This window comes from Mus pahari, chromosome 5 (genome assembly GCF_900095145.1).
Source record: "Mus pahari chromosome 5, PAHARI_EIJ_v1.1, whole genome shotgun sequence".
Lineage (NCBI taxonomy): Eukaryota > Metazoa > Chordata > Mammalia > Rodentia > Muridae > Mus > Mus pahari.
This window is the reverse complement of record NC_034594.1, coordinates 161,037,316-161,044,480: the sequence shown is the minus strand read 5'-3', so window position 1 is coordinate 161,044,480 and position 7,165 is coordinate 161,037,316. Positions and strand designations below refer to the sequence as shown.

The 7,165-nt window shown below is 41.4% G+C and overlaps 1 pseudogene; it reads left to right on the top strand.

The window, feature by feature from the left end:
* The first annotated feature begins 4,973 nt into the window (after positions 1-4,973).
* Positions 4,974-7,165, top strand: part of LOC110322083 — a 10,504-nt pseudogene continuing 8,312 nt past the window's right edge.

Here is a 7,165-nt window from a genome sequence, read left to right as displayed (position 1 = left end):
CCTCCGGTAGTACTATGTCTAATTTTCTGAGGAACCGCCAGACTGATTTCCAGAGTGGTTGAACAAGCTTGCAATCCCACCAGCAATGGAGGAGTGTTGCTATTTCTCCACAACCTCGCCAGCATCTGCTGCCAATGACATCTTTTTATTGCACATCTCTCCTGCCTCAACTCTCATGACCGTTCCATGACCTCTTCCGGTCTTCCGTTAGCCTTAAAGATGGATATAGTTGTGCCATGTAGGGCCAAGGAACCCCCATCTTTTTCTTTGCACTTTGGCCTGTTACAGGCTTCTGTGTTAGGTGACACCTACAACTGGAATCCTCAGTAAGTAAGCAAAGGATCCTGGGGAGATTTTAGTGACTCTAGTTTCCTGAATTCATCGGAGGCCATTCAAATGTCCTCAGTTCAGTTCTCAGGTTCTCATTCATCACCATCCAACGCCCTGAGATGTACATAAAATACCTATTAAACAGTTATGCTGCTGTCCTGTGACACAGAAGGGCCTCCAGGTCTCCTCAGAAGCCACAATCCTGGGTTTATAGGAAGGTAGATCCCGTCCAGCTTATCTGACTAAATACAGAGCTGAGTGTCTAACATTCTTTTAGCTTCTTGTTTTCTCAGTGTAACTTTCCAGACAGGTGAGAAGCAGAGACAGCACAGCTTGGCATCTTCACAAGTCACTTGAAACCTGGTTATGATGGATATGTCCCCCTCCCTGAACTCACATTTAAGAGATGGTTTATCTGCAGGGCACAAACTGTGGTTTGCTAACATCTTGCTTTTTCTATGACTAAGGCTTTCTCTTGCTCAGAGACAATCTGAACAAGACAAATCTCAGATCACAAACATTTAGGGTCTGTTGTCCAGGACTCTGTCTAGAGTCTTGCATTAACTCTAGACTAGTGAGTGAAGAGAATTTGTGTCAGGAGCCATCATGGGACAAACTAACTAGTAGGTGATCATCCTGAAATGGCCTGCTTTGGAATATTATATAATCTGCCACAGGTCTGACCTTATTAAGCATGGCTTTAAGGGATTAATTTTAGGAAAGACTCCTGCTATTAATATACTTTTCCTGTTATTATTAACATATATAACAATTACTAAGTTGTAGCATATCCCTTTGAAGCAGATCACTGCAGATCCACAAAGATGTACTGTCCAGTAGTGATACTATATAAACTAATAGATGACTTAAGTCTATATCATGATCCTATAAGAATTATCAGTGATTATTAAGCTCTTTTATAGTGGGACTGCTATTAGGTCCTTTTCTGATAGTCAAACCATCAATGAGAACTCTGCCAGTCTCCCATGTCACCAGTTAATTGCTCTTAGATGGTAACCAGACTTTCTCCCACTCAAAGAACATTCCAAGAGGTTATAAAACAATTAACCTAGGGTTATAAAAGGGAACTAATGATTTATTATAGGTGCTAGGACAGAAGATAAAATACTGACTGGTGATAAAATTTATAGATAAAAATTAGCTATACAAAACTTCATTAATAACTTAGTTATGGTCTTAAACCTTCAGTGAACCTGTGGAGCAGAGACAGGTGATGGATGTTTAGCTAGATAATTACTCCTAATGGATATGCATGTAAACATTCGCTGTTGTAAACTTCTATTTCAATTTATGATTTGATTTTTTGTGTGAACTTGTGATGAACTTTGTAACATGTGATCATGTATTCTGAAAGATGTATAAGTACTGAAGACAAAATAGAGAGTAGAATTTTTTTTTTGCCCTTCCTCACTTAGACTAGAATTTTTTGCCTCTCCGCACTTAGAGTAGAAATCTTTTCCATTTCCCCACTTAGGATCTTTTTGCTTTTCCCTTTAGATAGCTTTCATAGGAAACTTTTTACAACTTAGTAATAAATGCTATAATAACTTTTCTGAGCATCCCTTTTTCTTCCTGGAACTTCAGACTAGCAGGCTGAAAGTTAGAGCCCAGCAGTTCCTGCTGAGATAGAACAAAGGCTGCATTGCTTAATCCTCCACACAGGTGTTAATCACCTAAGCCAGCAGTCTTTTACCCTCAGAAAGCAGGAAAGGTTTTAGGACTTTTCAGAAGTTATCATCAGCATTTCAGTACAGTTAAAGAGCTAGAAATCCCTGAGACCCTCAGACTTTAAGGCCATCACCAGAGTCCTACTCTGACTCCACCACTACTCTCTCCAGGCTGGGAAGCTCCCTGCAAAGTTTAGATTTATTGAACCTAAAAGACTGAGAGACAGGAGGCAGCTAGAAGTGAGGTATAGGAGCTTAAAGAGCAAAGTGGGGAGGGAGAGAGTTTAAGTTTGGGATGCAGCTGTTGACTAGCCAGTGTCTGGAGTGCCCTGCAGAGGTTTTGATGAACTCGTGTAGAAGAAGTGAGACCACAGCTAACAGGGACTCAGGGACCCACACCTCTGCTAGGCAGCCATGTTCGGGACTCACAACTATCAGCTGAACACCAGCAGGAACAGAAGAAACAGGGCATCTCCACTCTTTCCTTTATCCTCTCTCCCATGTAGCTAGTTATTTTTCCCATTGTTATGAAAAATGTAAGACAGCAAGTATATATCTTTGCTGATATTCAGGAAGAGTCAGTCACAACGGTGAAGGTATGGCCATGGGAGAGTGGGGCCGCTGGTCACATTGCATTCACAATCTGGAATTAGGTTGTAGACTGGAAGCTAGGACTGGCCTTAAAACCTCAAGACCTGACCCTAGTGATCCATGCCCCCCAGCAAGGCTCCACCATCTTGAAGTTCAACAACCTCCCAAATAGCGCTAACAGCTGGGGACCATGTATACAAACACAGGAGTCTATGGGGAACATTGATGTTCAAACTGTAGTAACCACAAACCCTTTGTAAGATCCAGTATGCCAGCTTGCAACAGAGTCTTGGAAATATAGCTGTGTAGGTAGATGGACTCCACTTCATTCCATGTGCTAACACACAAGCAGTTTGCACTTGGAATGGCAGGGGAAGGGTTCAGTAACAGACATAGACCATGAAAGAGAAATTTTGTTTATTTATGCTGGCTCAAATCCCCTTCACTTTATGTCTGTGAATGACATGCTGTAGAAAAAGTACCTTCAACTCTATGACAACTTCCTGAACCTGGGGAGAGGTAGAAGAGACGTCACCAGAAGGACAGAGTTGACTGGGCTGTATAGAAGCATAAAATACCTGAATATTTTTCGAGCAATGGAATTTTAAAAGCATCTCTGCCATAAATTACCAGGACTCTCCTTATCCATGATATATAGGACAGAGCCTCAGCTGGACATCTTTGGGATGAGTGTTTCTTGGGTCATTGAAGCACATTGTTGGGGTGTTTTCTAACAAAAATAATTGAAGCAAATGAAAACTGTCAGTTAACTTCTTTTTAACTAATGTAATCAATATACACAGCTTACATAGCCTGGTAATCCTTTGAAACTCAGAAAAGGTAATAGTATATTCTAAGTTTACTTGGTTTTATTTTGTGAATGAGTGTTTTGCCTGCCTGTAAGTACACTGTGTGAGTGCAGTGCCCATAGAGACCACAACAGTAGTCCCCTCGCAATTGAAGCCAATCATGAGCTACCGTATGAGTGTTGGATACCAATCCCTGTTCTCTCCTGGGTAAGAGCCAGTGCTCTTAACCACTGAACCATCTCTCTTGTTGCTAATAGGATTTTTGAAAGCAACTGATGCATGAAGAAGTGCATATTTACTGACTGCCAATGGAGCATTTCAGTACATTGCCTATTGTTCATGTTGAGATGAATATGTCCAGTTTCTCAACTACTATCAGATTTTATTAATTTCTATGAAGTAAAAGTCTTGGTTGGCTTCAAATTGCAAACGCTTAAGATTTAAGTGGATTTCACATATCCTAATTAGTCTGGGGATCCACAGTGACTGAGAGAATCTGTGCCATCACAGATCACGCCATATTGAATTTTCTTTCCTTGATGGGCCTAAAATATGATTCATTGTGCCATGGCTCACAGAATAAATAAAACTGTGGTTTGAGTGGAAATCACAGGTCACTGATTCACAGTTGGCAGAAGTTGTGGTTAGTTAGAGTTTAAAGATGTGAAAACATGTCCCGCCTTTATTGAAAGTATTTTTGATCAGCCGATTTTACAGACACAGGCTTTGCATATGTCATTGCGTGGAGCAGAGTCCACCCAAACAAAATGAACAAACACCCCGCACCCCAAATTTTGAAACTCAACATTTAAAGAAGAAACTGCATAGTTTCAAAGGCTTAGTTTAAAGGCGCCTCTTCCTGGCACCATTTGTGTAATACACACTTTGTAACCCCTTCCTTCTTCAGTCACAACTATCAAGTGCTACTTGTAACTGGCAACATTGTAAATAGTTGCACCATATTATCAAACAAAACTGACAAAAGTTTCCTGTAGTTTGTCTTCGAAAATTTATATTGGGTCTGGAACAGAGGGAGTACAGAGCTGTAAGGAAACAGTACCCATCTACACTACACTTGAAAGGTACAAGAAATGGGTGGGGCACGGCAAGGAAAAGCGATTAGGAGTCTTAAATATCCCACTTTACGATTTTAACTGGTTTAAATAGTTCATAGAAGAAATATGAGGGAAAATTCTTAAATATTTTAACCAAGTGGGAGTGAGAATGTAACATCCAAGCTTGGGGAAGTGAAGAATGCATTGGCCGTTGAGAATTTCCCAGCATCAGACACCTATGCCAGAAAAGAACATTCTAAAACCAATCTAAGTTTATATCTGATAACCATCGGGGAAAAAAGAAAACTTTAAAATGGGGAAAGAGCTCAATAATGAAACTAAACCAGATGCCAATTCTGTGAAAATCATTGCAAATAATAAACTTTAATGCAGAGTCACGGAGAAGATAACAGAGACTATGCCTGTGATGGTTAACCCCTGCTGCCAACCCGACTGAATCTAGGGTTATCTGGAGACACCCCTCTGGAGAGTCTGAGGGCATGTCCAGAGAGGTTTTTACCTGGGGACAGAAGACCCACAGAGTGAAATGTGGGAAGTACCTTCCTCTGCAGCGCAGCCACAGACCGAATAAAAGGAAAAACGGAGAGCATGGTCTGAAAGTCAGCATTCACATACATTCACATGTCACAGTCACTCCCTGACTGCTGACACAGTGTGACCAGCTGCTGTGTGCCCCTGTCAATATGGATAGAGTCACTTCTGTCGCTGTCAGATTTCAGCTGTCGTGATAGGTGGGATGCTCAGACCGTGAGCCAGAATGAGCCTGTCCTTCTTACGCTGTCACGGGATGAGGACAGTGATCAATACACTCCATGTCTCTAAAGCAGAGGCCATCACTCCTTATTCCCGAGCTGGCCATAAAGAAAGATCCCCTCCCAAAAAGTCACTTTCCACAAAATGGACAGAGTTCTCAAAATTAACAAAATACAAAAACGCAGCACTGCTTCATACATAGCTGTCTATAGCAATTAAAGAAATTGAGTCATTAGGCATGGTGGCTCACACCTTTACTTCAGAACTAAAGAGGCAAAGAAGTAGATGGATCTCGGTGTGTTTGAGGCCAGCCTGATCTACATAGTTCTAGGACAGCCATGGCTACATAGAGAAAAAGAAAGAGAAAGAAAGAAAGAAAGAGTCAGTTTTTAATATTCTTCCTAAGCAGAAACAGCAACTCTGCCTGCTTGCACAGATCAATTCTCCTAACATGTAAGAAAGAAATAGGCTTACTTTTCTATAATCTGCTTCAAAAATTAGGAGCAAAGAGAACACTTCTAAGGTCCTCCAGTAGCACTGGATGTACCCTGACCATAGGTGATCCTGCTAGTGACTTGACACATTCCACAAGAGATTTGAACTGGAATATTTGGATGAATCTGCAGTACCATGACTCGCCTTCTCTGTGGCATCTCTGTCACTCTGGTTCCCCTTGTTTATTTGCAGAAATAAGTGGACAAATGCTTATATTTGAAGGTCAGGGATGTGTAGAGAATCTTAGGGTCATAGGACTGTGCCTATAAAATTACCTTCACTGGTTTTCAGTGGTCAAAGAAGCTTGAAGATCCTGCATACCTGATGCCATCAGAGGTGTCTGGTCTTCCCTCAGCAAGCCCAGCCCTGGTGTCCTACACCAGTCTTGCTGTGACCCTCCATACTCTATACACTGCCTCTTCTCCTGGCCATGGGTGTTCTGGAAACTTCCTGTGTGTGATCTGTCAGTTCTACCATCTTCTCTCCCCAGACTCCCCCACACACTACTATTAGCCCTGGTTCTCTCTCTGGACCCTAGTTATCACCCATGAATACGGCAAACATACCACCATCCATATATGATAATCTCCCCATATCAAGCATCCAGATATCTGGAGACCAAATAATGGATTGCATTTTCCATCCGAGGTCCCCTGTTTCCGAAACAGTCTGGGTATCATCAGGATAAGCAGTGGGAGCCATTGTTTTATCTGTAAAGAAGGCCACAACAGACATGAAGCTGAAGGAATCCTGGGCGGGTAAAAAGTTCACACTGAACTGACTTCGAAGTCAGATTGTGATAAGATACATGTACAAAGGGCTGGAGAGATGGCTCAGCCATTAAAAGTTAGGCTCGCAAACAAAAATATAAGAAAGATGTAAAAAGACCCATCTGTGTATCAAAATGCCTTCTGCTAAGAAATACACCCAGGGAGGGGAAAGCCATAGTTTCTTCTGTAATACACTTGTATTCAAGAGTTAGGAGAAGAAGTTTCTTCTTCAAAAGCTATTAGCCACATCCTCAGGGAAATGGAGAAAGGAGCAAGGAATGATGCAGGGTAAAATGCCAGGTTCTTGGACGACCAAGGGAAGCATCATTTCTGAATATAAGCCATGGGCGTGGGCATTTGACTTTCCAAAGATGCCATGTTCATCTCTGAGAACTGGAAATTGTACAGCATATGATCTAGACATTGCAAGTATAAATATTCATAATTTTCAAACTATCCTAAGATGTGTATGTAGACTCTTTGATTCAGAACTTGTGACTATCAGATCAATTCAATCCCTTACATTTTGTTAAAATTCATAGCAATAATGTAGCCAAATTTTGTATGCCTGTTCTCCCTCCAAAAATCAGTGCATATACACATACCTACAGGCATGGAGCCTAGGAAATAATGAAGCAATTCTTGATCTAAAA